The following is a 15,375-nucleotide window of genomic DNA, read 5'->3' on the forward strand; positions in this document are numbered from 1 at the left end:
AGGATGTGTCTCGCATCATATCCCTGGTTGAAGCGCTTTTGGTGAAAAAAGTGTCGGGCGTCCTCAGGTTTGCGTCCGACATCGCCTTTAGGGGATTTGGAGATATGGGTTTCTTCTCATGCTGACTGGGCTTTCTGGCCTCGAATCTTTGCCGACTAGGCTGACCGCAGGCCAAGCGGGTATTGTGCTCTTTCCTCTGAGAGCGTACTAGGACTCGGTCCCTAGTTTCAAGGGGGACACGGGGGTCAGGTTCAGCGTGCCCTTGCTAAATGGCGGTCAGCATATCCATTATGCTGTGTTGTAAGGTTTGTTGAAGCCAAGGAGCTATGAGAGCGATATCTGTCACGCACAGGGGTGGAGGGTCGACTTGTTGTATTTGTTGCGACAGGGATGGATGATCGCCGTTGGACTACTCTTGGTTGGGGTCTATGGTCTAGACTAAAGGAGACCGACGGGGGGAGGTGAAGGTGCACGCTCGGATCTCCTGTGTTGAGAAGATGAGGGTGCCCGCTCAGATCATTGGGCTTGTGCTGAAGGATGTTTGTTGCAGGTGCTCTTGGCTGGGGCCAACGCTGAGTAATAATGAGGTGAGTTTTGCTGAGTAGCAACAGGGTGAATCATGCTGATTAGTGGTGAAATAACTTCTTGTATTATCTCAACAAGCGGCGCCAAACTGTTTATGTCTAGAAATTAAGGAGATGCTCATGTGTGCAGCATAGGAGTGGGCCCCAAGAGCGTTGACCTGAGCAAATTATCGGTACACCGGAAACCTACAATACAAGGTTAGACTACCCCCAGGGTTGTTCCGGGATCTCCCCTCCGACGCTCAAGTCAGTTGATGTTAGAGGTAGAGAGAGATGCTATAGTTTGTTAGGTGAGAATTTAATACCAGTTCATTGATGAAGCTGCTGGTATTTATAGTGCTGGGGATTTCCAGACAGGGAGCATTGGTTGAGTGGTCTTTTTTGAGGTCAATGGTTATGTTGCCTCTTCAGGGAATTGACTATTTCAGTTCTTTAATGGATCTCCAAACTCTGGATTAGATCAACTTAGTGGTAGGAGCCACTGCTGCCACATGTCCAGGGCCTTAGAAGGATTTTTTATGCCTTGATTGGGCTTCTAATTAATTGAGCCCAAACAGATTTAATAAGAAAATCCAATATGTTTTCGTATATGATTTTTGACTTCAAGATTTTTAGCCAAAATCCAATGTGGATATTTTGAAACCCAAACTTAGAAAAGCCCAACCCATGATAATGGGTCAAAGTTGAAATCTTTTCCAACCAAAAAGAAAAAAAGAAATAAAGAAAAGAAAGGAGGAATGAAGAAAGCTGATGTCCAGCTCCCTCACACCCAACCACCCTAGCACCCATCTTCTACCCCCTCTCTCCTGTTTGTCTCCTACTAGGGATGACAACGGGTCGGATCTGGACCGGGTCCAGGTGGACCCGGTCCCGGACCCGTTTTCAAACCCTGGATCCAGATCCGACCCGGATCCACCGGGTCTAAGAAAGTTGGACCCAGATCCAGATCCAACGGATCCGGGTCCAAAACGGGTCCAAAACGGATCCGACTCATTTGACTTAACTATACTAATATACTAACTAAACTTAGCTTCAAAATCAATTGACTTAACTATACTAACATGATGCAAAAAATTAGGCTACCAAGAAACAGGTAACATAAGAAAATTACATATTCGACAATACTTTAATTACCAACACTATCTACAAAGAGAGGTATGATGAGATCTTTCGCTATACAATGCCAAAGTATAGGCACCAAATGTACCCAGCAAAACAAGTTATTACATCGATAGCAACCTAATTTTAAACATAGACACACAACCCAACATAAGTCGACAGCAGCACTATGCTTCTCAATGTAACAACCACCAACAATACAACCATACAAACGAAACAATACAACCACCAAAATACAACCACCAAAATACAACCACAACAAATAATACAACAAACAATACAAAGCCTTCGAGAAACAAAGAGAAAGACCTAAGAAATGTTGGAGAAACGGTGGAGAAACGCGCAGGAACTAGCCGCCGGAACTGGTGGAGAACGCGCAGAAAATCGATCGCCGGAACTGGTGCAAAAACGCGCCGGAATAGGTGCAGAAACGCGCCAGAACTTGGTGGAGAATACGTAGGGAACCGGTTGGTAGCAAGAAGGACTAGGGAGTTAGGGTTTTATGTGTTTAGGTAGAAGGCAGAACCGCAGAAGTTTAGTACATTAAAATGGACCAGCCAGCCCAATTTGGGCATTTTTTTTTTAAAAAAAACGGATCTGCGGATCCGGGTCCGGGTCCGGGTCTATTGTACAGACCCGGATCCGGATCCGTGTTTTGGCAAGTGGACCCGAATCCGACCCGGATCCAACGGGTCCATAATTTTAGGCTCCAGATCCGGAAAAACGGATCCGGGTCCACGGATTCGGGCCGGGTCCAGGATCCACTGCCATCTCTATCTCCTACCGTGCTCCCCAAGGTGAGGATTCACCAATCCAAATTCATTCCACCTCCATTTTGTCTGCAAATTTCAACTATAAAAATTCATTGAAATCGAGTTTGTAAACCACAAACAAAAACTCAACACTTCCCCCTCTCTTTTTCTGGCACCATCGCGGTACCACCACCACTTTGCGCACCACGTCTAGTGCACCTCCGCTCCTCTGACCTCAGGAGAACCTCGTCGAGCTCCGTCACACCTGTTGTGCACTATCGCATACCTGATCCGCTCCCCTTTCCTCTGTTCGAACTCCCGTCTTTGTTTGACCCCCTCCCTTGTTGTCAGTGGCGGATCTTGAGTAACTATTTTACAGGGGCCAAATAAACAAATTAAAAGTTAATTGTAAAATTTATAAGGAAAAATTTCAAAAAACTACCTTTTACAATCAATTTTTTTTTTTTAAAAAAAACTACCTTTTGAAATTTTCTTTCAAAAAACTACCTTATATAAAATATTACTTTCAAACAAAAACAGGTGATTACACTTATTTTTTTATGGTTTTGAGGAATAATTTGGAAAAGAAAAAGAAGAGGTTACTAACAATAAATGGCCAAAGACATAGGGAGTAAGAAAAAGAAAAAGGCATTTGAAATGAAGAAATAAGAGAATGTGAAAAGTAGGAAAAAATGCATTAAATTTTGTCAAAAAGGTTCGAACCTTGAACCTAAATATGAAAGGTTCCTTGGCATTCAATGCAATTGCCACTATGCCAACTTTGTATTTCATACATTATGTTACAAAGGAGTTCTTTTATCTTATAAAATTAAGGGGGGCCAGGCCCACTCCAGCCCTAACAATGATCCGCCATTGCTTTTGTTGTTGTTTTGGTCCGCTGCTACTCCACCAGCGACGCTGCCGCCTTACCAGGCCGGCGCTCACAACCTTTGCCGGAGCTTTGCTCCCCTCCCCTGCTTTGTTACTTCGCTGCTCTTAGAAGTAGAGGTAAAGCTATTAGTAAATATATTAATATAGATAACTTAAAAAATACTCCCTCTGTTTTTTTTATCATTCTCACTTTCTTGTACGCGTCTTCCAATGCACGTTTTAAAACTTAAATATCTTTCATTATATATTAGTAAAAATTATAACAATTGAATATTAATAAAGTACTAATTGAGACGAATCAAACAAGACCGCACATGACTATGTTTTTTCTTATAAATTGAGAGCATTTGAGAAGATTCTCTTTAACCATGAATAGTGTCAAGATTCCAAGTGAGAAAGATAAAAAAAACAGAGGGAGTACAAATTAAAAAAAAATTCACCAATGGTCCTATTTTTTTAAATTTATAAATAGACATCCATTTTGCTATATTTTGACACACTTTCGAAATTAATTATTTTCTCTTTACATTGTACGCACATGAATTATTATTTTTTTAGAAGTTTTTATTACTAAACTTTTAAATCAAAATTAATTAATACCAAATTAATTTATTTAGGATCATTAATATATAAATTAATTTATATATAATCTTGTATGATATTATAAAATCAAAAGGTATAAATCTCTATTATATAACTGAAGGGGGGAGGCATAGTGTCCCCTTTAAAAATACAAAAATACCCTTAAGAAAAAGAAAATGTTAGGAAGGAAAGAAGATAGAAGCTATTTCCATATTAAACAAGTTAAGATTAAAACAAATAATTACCTAATTAAGACACAAGTAAAAAAATGAATTTGATTGAAAAACTTTACACAAAAAAGTTTCAAGATTATTGACAAAATGAGAATCTTCAATTAAAAAGTGGTTACCAATATTGATAATAATGGCATTATATTTCCACCGCATAATTTTTACAGAATATCAAACTTATGCGCTAATAAAATAAATATTGCTTATTACCTATTACTTACAATTTCTATTATATAAAGAATGGTAAGGGAGTGATAATAGTTATAGAACATTAACACTCTACCCTTTAAACACAGTAGTTCAAAATCTACAGTTTTACATGTAAAAACATGTCAATTCAAAAATGATATTTTTTATTCCACATTATGTTGCACATAAAATTGTAATTCAGCATAAGTGAATGATATCATCTTTTTAAATACCTAAGTGTGCCCAAAATAAATGCTAAAATTTATGCATTGCGTGCCAAAAATGTTAGTATGTATTGATGTAGGAGAGAGAAAATGAGATGGAGTATAGTAAGAAGTGGGATAGAGAAGGATCAGATGATGTTCTTTCTTTTTAGGTTATGACTCATGAGTGGGGTGCATTGGTGAAAATGGGTCATAATCCATGACAAACTTTCTTAAGATGAAAAAGAAAGTTGATAAGAGAGAGGAATGACATGTTTTTTTGGGACATGGGCCTCTTACAATTCAATTTTAAGTTTAGAAATCGAAACCCAAGTTCACCCCTTTGTTAATTAGATTACAGTTGGGCCTAGAAGCCATTTGATTTAGTTTTTATTTTCCATCAAACCATCATAGCTAATTTATTAATTATTAGGCCTAAATTAGATTTATTTAAAGGTTCTATGAAAGCTATCTTGTTAATTAGATATAGTGATGGGCCTAATTACTTTGAGAAGTTACAAATATATTTTCAAAGACCCAAATATTAGTTTCACAAAATGGCATTTAAGTTTTCAAGCTAAAGTATGACAATGGTTTTTGGATGTCTCATGTTGTACTAATCCTCCAAAAGTGTAGTTATTTGATGTATTTCTAAGCCTATAAAATTGGAGATGATGTAAGCTAGAATCATTTGGTTGTTAGAGGATAGTTTCTAATTATGGGTTATATGTTGTTATAACTTTGAGGTTACGCATGACGATTCTTGTAGGATAAGTTATGACGATACGTAGGAGTAAGAAAAGCAATAGTATATGATGTAACCTTTATGTCCAGCAAATATGTGTATGTCTAGTGTGTTATATGTATCCTTTCATGTTTAGCAATTATGCATGCTCATATGCACTTATGTGCAACGATATGCTCGAATGTGTGGATATGACTTTGTGATGATATGACTATGTGATGCTTAGACTCGATGAATGCTCATGAACGTTATAAATAGTCACGTTTTTGAAGTATGGCTATATTGAATTATGGATCTATTATGATTTATAGGTGTTGTTTGGAAATATGAACATATGCAAATTTGTAAAAGTGGATGGTTTTGTTGGCTTGACATTATGAAATGAACTGGCAAATGGGCAAGCTACTGGTAGAGGAATTCATTTTGTGATATACGAATGAACACGGACCAAAAGGGTCATATGATAATGTTAATGCTCCTTCCAAAACCTGTACTTGCCAATGAATATGCTCACGCAAATGGTCCCTATCAGTTCGTAGACTATTCAATGATAACGTTTTCTGATAGTATTTATGAACAAGTACCAATATTATGTATGCCCGAGTATGGAAATGATTATGAACTAAAACTGTTTTTACTGGCTGCAATGAAGTTACTGAGTTTTCAACTCATTCTAGGTTATTTTATGTGTTTTCTCTTTTCCCTATTTTATGGAATTATAATTTAGGTATTATGAAGATAGCGCAAGATCAGTTATGTCAAGGATGCTCCGGAAAGATTAAATTGAAGTGACTCTGTATATATTAGGAATATTTAGAATACTCCGTATTATGGTTAATAATAATTATTTTTAGACGAGCATTTGTATGTTAAGAATCCGTTTTAGGCTATTATATATTAATAGTGGGCTGGTCAGTCCAAAATATACCTACAATTTTGCAAGTGTATGGGTTAAGTATAATACTATAGGTGAGAAATGTATTGTTTCGCACAAGGAGGTATAATCAACTACCAGATTGAGAGGTTCTAATATTATTTAGACGATCCGGAAACAGTGATTGGTGATGATAAAATAGACTACTAAAATAAGAACTAAACTATTTCTAACTCTAACCACGAGTCAATAAGTATAAACCAAATATGAGAGATAGTTCTAGGACATAGATTTCGCCAATTACTTTCTATAATGAATCAAACTTTTAGTTGGGGTGAAAACAATTGTATTGCAATGGTCGAACTTCCTATGATATATTATCTTCTCTTCCAAGGTAGAAAACGTGTATTTATACTTATTTTACGCCTACTTCCATGATCATAGCAGCTAATATGACTCCATTACGAACAAGAAATTCATATCAAAGATCACCCCAAGTATATAACTATTCCTAATATTATACTACTTGACGTTTGATAACCCCACAAACTAATATTGAACTTTCACTTCCGCTAATAAAATAATACCTATAACATATAATCAATTGGCCAAATTAATTATATGAAACCAATCAAGATTATCAAATTGCAATATGATAAACTATCGATTGTTTGAGTCTATTCTTACTAAATTTCATCAAAATCTAATTATAAAAGTGTGATTTATAATTATTGTTTTACAAACTACTGTGATCTATAAAGTTTTTAGAAATTCAGATAAACATGTAGATGTAAAGTAGTCAGATTAAATTTGTAATTTTTTTATTGAGTAATCATTTTTCTCATTATGTCAAGTTACTTCGTTAATGCTTATTTAGTTTATTATTGGAATTTTTGATCCATCATTAAATTAGGAAAAAATATAATTGTACAAAATTAAATATGAATATACAATTAAGTATATATATTTAGCTAAGGATGAAAAAGACATTTCATTGGAGGACATCATAGCTCCCCTTGACTTATATAATAGAGATCTAACCCGAACAATAAATTAAAGTAAATTCATAGAAAATAAAAGACTACATCAAGTCCTAGATTATGGAAATTTAGCTAGACATTGAAACTAAATTTACCCAACTAATTGAAGTGAAATCTGAAATTAATTTAACATAGTAACTGATGAAATTTAATAACATAAACCAAGAGAAGAAAGAAAGAAACTCTAGATTGAGATGAAAATCTTCGTCATGCTCCTCTTCGAACTATTTTGTATCTACTGGTCTCTGCTCTATATCTTCTCTTTCTCCTCTGTTTTCTCTCTGGTTGCTCTGTTAGTTCGTGCCCTCCGTTCTTGTATGTCGCCACCTGTTTTATAACTCTCGTAAGTAGGGTCGTTTTTTCTCCTTCTTCAATTGTCGTGCGATACATGCTATTGACAACATTAGGCTTCCCCACTTATTACAATTGATGGGTGACTCTTTTTCACACGTCATATGAAAGTCAACTTAGCTTCTTTTATTTGAGCTTTCTTCATCTCATTTGTTTTCCTTTAATGATTGTTCTCAATGCTTCTTTGTTTTTTTTCTTTCTTCTTCTAATTTTCCTACAAAACAAATACATAGTAATAAATAAAAGGGTTCTAAAGCAAAGTAATTTCATGATAAAAACATACTACTATTATAAATATCAAATAAGTCAATAGCATGTAAAACGTCATAAGTATTGTGAGTTAAGAATATATTAAGGGATTAAAGTTTGCTTTTTTTCACCTTTAAGGGACTATTCTTTTTTTCTTCACCTTTTAGGACTTGTGATTAGTTTTTCGGCAACTTAACTACTGTATAACCCACCTGAGCATTTGAAGTACAGTAAAAAAAAAGGAAAAATAAATTGCAAATCAAAAACAACAGTTTGAAGCAGAGAGCTTGATGTAAGGTCATTATAAAAGCTCTTTAAACATAAACAGAGTTTATAACATCTCTCTTTCAACAAAAAGTTCTTCTACTCAAGCTCTTCTTATTTCAAATTATCTTCTTCCATCTTCTATCTTCCATCCTGTTTAATTTAAATAAAAAAATGTGGTTAAGTTGCACACCATGATAACCAACAAGTATTAAAACATGAAGTGGAGGAGTTGAAGCATGAATCAAAGCATAAGTTGAAGAAATGCATATTTCTCTTATCATTAGTAATTCTAATATCAATTTTTGTTTTCATGTTCAAGTAATTAGAATATTACTAATTATGCTAGGATTATACTTACTTACCTTGTCTTAGTCAAGGTAGAACAATTGTGTTGGTCTCTTGTATAATTAACCCATTTGATCCAATTGTGTTGAGTTTGATGCTTTGGTTGATTGACTCCCAACGGTATTGATGAACTGTGCAGTAGAAAAATCACGTTGAAAAGCTTGTATTACTAATGATTTGAAATTAAACAATTAAGTGAACATTTTCTTAATGAAATATAACCTCTGCTTGCCTCTGAAAACCACTTGGATAAGTGTACACTCCAACACCTTTGTTGTGTGGAGCAATTGAGCATTGGGTTTGTTGTGTTGAAGGCTTCACTAGTGTTGTTGAGACACAATTCTGTTGCTTCTTTTTCTTCCTGGGTGTTGTTATAGGTTTCTTGAGAACTTTTATGCAACCTGGTTGCTTTGCCGGGGCAACACATTTTCTTTTGTTGTGCCCCACCTCCCCACAATTGCTGCATTTGTTTATTTGACCTTTCCTTGACAGCTTACAACCATCAACCTCCCCTAGAGATGGCTTTCTCTTTACAGTGGGTCTATTATGGATTTTCTTCAATGAAGGTGCTTCAATTGGTGGGTAAGATGATTGTGGCCATTGTTGTGGTCCATTTAAAGAATTTCAACGTCCCTTTCTAACATACAACTAACCTCACCAAAGGATGCATGCTTGTATTTAAGAATGTTTTCCTCATGCTCATGTTCCGTGAAAACATCTAACATCCTACAGTTGGTTAAGCAACTCAAGAAATTCCCAAATGTATCATCATCATAACCTACCATCCTAACTCGACAATCGAGATTATTTAGAGGGTCACAATAATGGAGCATCACGATGTCATTATAACCCAAAGAATCAATCACAGCTTTCAAATACAAAGGATCAAAGTCAGAAGGAAGATCATTAATGACCTTTACAAAGCCACCTTCATATATCAATCCAAACTTATCTGTCCACTTTCCCCCATGGTGTAATATTATACTCATGGGAATATCCATATCTGCAAGCAAATTAGTGGTGAGGATATCACAATAAGGAAATTGTGCAAAATAGAATTCAAAATATATAAAATTAAGTGCATCTACATGAATATAAACTTACTTACATACATAATCAAATATAAGTACATAATTTGAAAGATAAGAAAAAGAATATAAGACCTTCAAACACAAACCTACAGTTTATAATCTTATTTATAACAATATTGGCTACTTATTAATAACAAGAAGAATACAAGATCTTCAAACACAAACCTACAGGCGATGATCCATGGCATGAGTTTTGCAAGATGGTAAGAAAGATATGCATTTACTCAAGTGATGGAGTGAAGAAAATGAGTTGCAATAAAAGACTATCTTCACTATCAACTGATGAAGGCACAGTTCTAAGCTTAATTTAAAAGACCATCTTCACCCTGATTATGCTTAATTTAAACGTGTTTATCGTCTAAAATAAACAATATTGGCTACTTGCTCTTTTCTTTTACATCAATAATCGCATGATCAAACCCTAATATTCATCCCCAAATTAACAACAATGCATAATTAACATCCAAAACCCAAAGCGAACAACAATACAACATAAAAAAAACACAAATTTCGACTAAAATATGTGAAATTTCGACTAAAATACAATATTTAAAATTTCAGTTCAACATAGAACAATAAACCGCAAATTTTACCCATAGAAGAAATCAATTGAATTTCATGAAAAATAACAACTTAAGGATGAAACAAAACCATACCTTAATTAGATGCAAAAAAAAATCGAAGCATTGATGAAGCTTTTAAGCTTTGGCAGTTAGCTTGCTCTGACAATGTCGCTTGAAAGTTTAGAGTATAACAGAGGAATAGGAAAGAGGTAGATTGGAACGCGGGAATGAAATCAAGGAGAAGGAAAAAAAAAATTAAAGCGTCGTCATTTTGGTATTTGGGAGCAGGAAAATAGTTACATGGGCCCCACATATTAACCCTAGTTATATTTTACTCAGAAAGTTTAGCTCAGGTCCTAAAAGGTGAAGAAAAAAAGAATAGTCCGTTAAAGGTGAAAAAAAAACAAACTTTAATCCCTTAATATATGCTTAACTCTAAGTATTGTGGTAGTTGAATCAAGCAAGAAGTTTATTAAGCACGTCTTATTCATCTTTTCATCAATTTTTGCTATCTAAGTAATTTAACTCTTATAATGTTAAAATATAAGAGACAACCTATTATAAGTTTCAAAACTTATACCCAAAAATAATATATAAGCACAAATAACATGTATAAAATAGACTTATCATGGACCCTAACCCACAGGCTTAAGTTATGATTCCGGTGCTGACTAAGCTCATGCAATTTCGAGGCGTTACAGAGTTGGTATCAGAGCCGAAACCTAGCTAGAAGTGTGGAGTATTATACTTTGCACCACCTAGGTACTCCCTCCGTTTCATTTTAATTGTTACACTTTGATATTTTACTCTTTTTATAAATTTCACTTTGACCATCCTTTGTGATTTATACGCGGATAAAAATATAGTCATGTTGGATCTTGTTAGATTCATCATAACATGTATTTCATTAATATGTAATTTTTATAATTTTTAAAAATAAAAAAGTAAAGATATATGTCCTCAAAGTTTCGCATTGGCATGCGTGAAAAGTGTAAGTGTGTAGAGTAAAATGAAAACGGAGGGAGTATGATCTTTTGGGAAATTAAACGTTGAGAAAGTTGAGGTTAGTTTTGATGATTATTTGGGTATTATAATTTTAGAAATGAGGATTTGAAGTTATAAATAGTCTTGGAGTATTAGTACGACCTTAAGTTTGAATTGCAAGTTTCGAGGATGAAACTTTTTCTAAGGTAGTGATGATGTAATACCCGAACCTTAATCTCGTTTTATTAGCCACTAATCAAGATTATTAGTTTAATTACATCCTAGTTTTTTTAAATGATTATGCTTAAAGATACTTTTTAATATAAATATATTTACTTTAGTTATTATAAAAGTGATAATTATTATGATAAACGATTTTATAACATAGTTTATAGATTTAATAAGAAAATCCTATATATTTTCTTATATGATTTTCGAGTTAAAATTTTTATCCAAAATTCAATGTGGATATTTTGAAACCCAAATTGGGCAAGGCCCAACCCATGATAATGGGTCAAAGTTGACCTTTTTTCCAACCAAAAAAAACAAGAAAAAGAAAGAAAGAAAATAAAAGAGGAATGAAGAAAGCTGATGTTCAGTTCTCTCACAATCGACCACCCCAACACCCATATTCTCTTCTCTCCTCTTTTCTCCTACCTTGCTCCCCAATCCTCATCCATTCCACCTCCCTTTTATTTGCAAATTTCAGCTATAAAAACCATTAAATTTGAGTTTGTCAATCACAAACAAAAATTCAACACTTCCTCCCTCTCTTTTCTGGCACCACCGTGCACCACCACCACTATGCGCACCACTTCTGGTGCACCGCCACTCCTCCGACCTCAGGAGAACCTCGCCGAGCCCCGTCGTATCTGTTGCTGCACTGTCGCAGGCCTCCTTTTTCCATGTTGTTGTTCGACCCCCTCCCATGTTGTTGTTCTGCTCTGCTGCTGCGCCGCCTTACTAGCCCAGCGCTCGCAGCCCTCGCCAGAGCTTTGTCCCCCCCCCGCTTTGTTACTTTGTTGCTCTTAGAAGAAAAGGTAAACCTACCTCCTTTTTATTTATTTCCCTCTTACAATTCAATTTTATGTTTAGAAATCTAAGCCCAAGTTCAGTGTTTGGATCCTCTAGAGTTGTAAAATAACTCTACAAGGTAGAGTTTGAGCAATATCATTCTTTAAATAAAAAATCAATGGCTCATATATTCTCTTTCCAAAATCCCCCTATTTTATCTCATCAAAATCCATTCCTAAATCTTTCCAAAAGGGTCATCTGATAATGTTAATGATCTGTCCAAAACCTGTACATGCTAATGCACTATGCTCACGCAAATGGTCCTTGTCAGCAAACTATTCAATGATAATGTTTTCTGATAGTATTTTCGAACAAGTACCAATATGATGTATGTCGTGTCTGAAAATGATTACGAACTAAAACCATTTTTATGGGCTGGAGTGAAGTTATCGAGTTTTAAACTCATTTTAGGTTATTTTGTGTTTTATTTTTCCCTATTTTGTGGAATTATCTAGGTATGACGAATAAAGCACAAGATCAGTAATGTCAAGAATGCTCCCAAAAGATTAAGTTGAAGTGACTCTGTATATATAGTTGGAATATTTAGAATACTCTGTATTAAGGGTAATAATAATTATTTTTAGACGAGCATTTGTATGCTATGAAGCCATTTTAGGCTATTATATTAATAGTGGGCCCTAACCCACATGCTTAAGTTAGATTCTGCTACTGATTAATGTTATGTAATTTCGAGGAGTTACAAGTAGTTTTAGTGGTTTATAACTTGTCTTCTTGGTTGTCCATGAAACGTAAGTACTTCATGTTGTCGCTTCTCATATTGGGGCTGAAACGACTTGTAAATGACACAGATTGTATACCTAAAACTGCTTGTTGAAGATTTACAGAAGATGTGGAACAAAGGAGTGTTAGTATTTATGCGTATGCTAATGAGATGTTCACTCTGTGTGCCATGTTTTTCTGTACTATGAATGATTTTCCAGTTTATGGGAACTTATTAGGGTATAAGATTAAAGGATAACAACCGTGCTCAATTTGTATAGATGAGATGGAGCTTACACACCTTAAGGGTTGCAAACATGTCTATATGCGCACAAGAAGGCTCCTCAGACACGGCCATCCCTATCGATTTTTAAAAAAGGCATTCGATGGACGATTGAAGAAGAAGTTGCTCGTAGACCATTAATTGCAACTGAAGTTTATAATCAAGCTAAGGGAATTTAAACAATCTTTGGTAAATCTGCAAGTAATGTTGATGGAACTGCAGGATTATAGAAAAAGAAGTTCATTTTTTGGAAACTCCTAGATTGGAATACATTGTTTGGGTATCATGCACATAGAGAAGAATGTTTGTGAAGCTATTCTTGCGACACTTATGAATATTCGGGGCAAGACAAAACATGTTAAGATGTCACGACTTTTAATGGAAAAAGGGGGCTTCGACTAAAGTTGTGGGTTCAAAAAAGGGACAGAAGGAAAAAGAAAGTAGTGGAGGAAAGGGTTGATGAGGAGACTAGGAAAATATAAAAAGATGGAGGATTCGGTGATGAATTATTTGCCACTAGCTTGCTACACGCTGTTGAGAGTAGAGAAACAAATTTTTTGCGAGTCTTTGTATGGCATTAATGTTCCAACTGGCCACTCATCGAATATGAAGCGATTTGTTACCTTAAATGGTGAGTTGAAGTTATCGAGTATGAAATATTACGATTGTCATGTCATGATGCAAGTAGGACCCTATTTGACAATACTATCACTAACATGACAACCAGTATTGTCATCTGTCCCCAGCAACCTTTCATAATAATTCACAAAAGCTTCCTCAATGCCCTACATATCTTTATTCCACTCACCAACAAGATCTTTATATTGTACACTTGATTATGCAGTTTTCTTTTCTTGAGACAACCATGATATGTTGTGTTTGCTTCTCCTCCTTTCAACCAACCAGCTTTTACCTTATGTTTCAGAAAGGACATCCCAGTTGTGTTCAATCTCTAATACTCCTACAATACAACCTCTTCCATGGTTAGAATTTCAACATTCAAAAAGAAGACTGAATTTCAGCCTGAATTTTAACCAATTTTGGAAAAGCTATCATAGCTTTCATTTTCCATATTGGAGAATTGTTTCTATTTAGCTGCTTCAAACCTTGCTTCAACTTTTTCATCTTCACAACCAGCTGGTACATAGGAATTCCTTGGATGCTTTGTTGCGAGTACATTTACTACATCCATAAACTCCTCTGCCATACTCCACATGTTGTAGTATTTAAAGGATCTAGCCCTTCTAATAACAGCATTATCTAATTTGATAATACATGGACAATGATTAGATATTCCTTCACTTAACACCAGGGGAAAAAAAAGGAAGGGCTGCGGAGGAAGGGCTGCGCTTTTTCTAAAAGCGCAGCCCTACTAGTGAAGGGCTGCGCTTTTTTATAAAAGCGCAGCCCTTCACTCAGTAGGGCTGCGCTTTTAGAAAAAGCGCAACCCTTCTTACTTCAGAAGGGCTGCGCTTTTTCTAAAAGCGCAGCCCTACTAAGTGAAGGGCTGCGCTTTTATAAAAGGCGTAGCCCTTCTGACTAAGTAGGGCTGCGCTTTTGAAGAAAAGCGCAACCCTTCTTAAAAAAATTTGAAAAATTCAAGTTCGCGGGCTTCAAATATTAAGCGGGATTCGTCAAATATATTATCCCTCATTCTCTCTCATCTCTCACGTCCCTCATTATTCCTTTGCTCCTTCTCTCTCATCCTCTCTTCTTTCTCATCCTCTCTTCTCTCTCAAAAACTCCCATAAACATTTGCGACAAAAATCCTGAAATGATTTGCACTAAACATGCCGACGGAGTCCGATTGCCTATTGTGATACCTTTTCGAAAGCGGAACGGGCCAACGAGTCAAACTCACCGCTGTGCCATGACGTTTAGGCTTTTTAAGCCTTCCGAGTTCGTTTAAGCCTCCAAATAGGCATTTGAAGTTTTTCCGAAATTTTTTTTCCCTTAAATTATGTATTAGGGTTTTGTTTTATGTATTTAAACATTATTAGGTTAATGTTTGGAGGTAGTTATTGTATTTTCAGATCTATAATGTTCTTGTATACTTCTCCTTGTTTATTTTGATTAATGTTCTTGTATACTTCTCTTTGTTTTGATTAATGTTCTTGTATACTTCTCTTTGTTTTGATTAATGTTCTTGTATACTTCTCTTTGTTTATTTTGATTAATGTTCTTGTATACTTCTCTTTGTATATAATTTCTTGTATTTTCATCTTTTTTTTGATTAATG

The 15,375-nt window shown here is 35.3% G+C and overlaps 1 long non-coding RNA gene across 1 annotated transcript; it reads right to left on the bottom strand.

Annotated features, from left to right (window-relative positions):
• Positions 1-7,934: 7,934 nt before the first annotated feature.
• LOC125498996 (uncharacterized) lies at positions 7,935-9,009 on the bottom strand. The gene is made up of 3 exons (XR_007275648.2): positions 8,644-9,009; positions 8,439-8,552; positions 7,935-8,226 (listed from the first exon to the last, which is right to left on the bottom strand). It is a non-coding gene; the product is annotated as an uncharacterized LOC125498996 (long non-coding RNA).
• Positions 9,010-15,375: the final 6,366 nt, after the last annotated feature.

The sequence above is a fragment of the Beta vulgaris genome, chromosome 6 (assembly GCF_026745355.1).
Source record: "Beta vulgaris subsp. vulgaris cultivar EL10 chromosome 6, EL10.2, whole genome shotgun sequence".
Taxonomy (NCBI): domain Eukaryota; kingdom Viridiplantae; phylum Streptophyta; class Magnoliopsida; order Caryophyllales; family Amaranthaceae; genus Beta; species Beta vulgaris.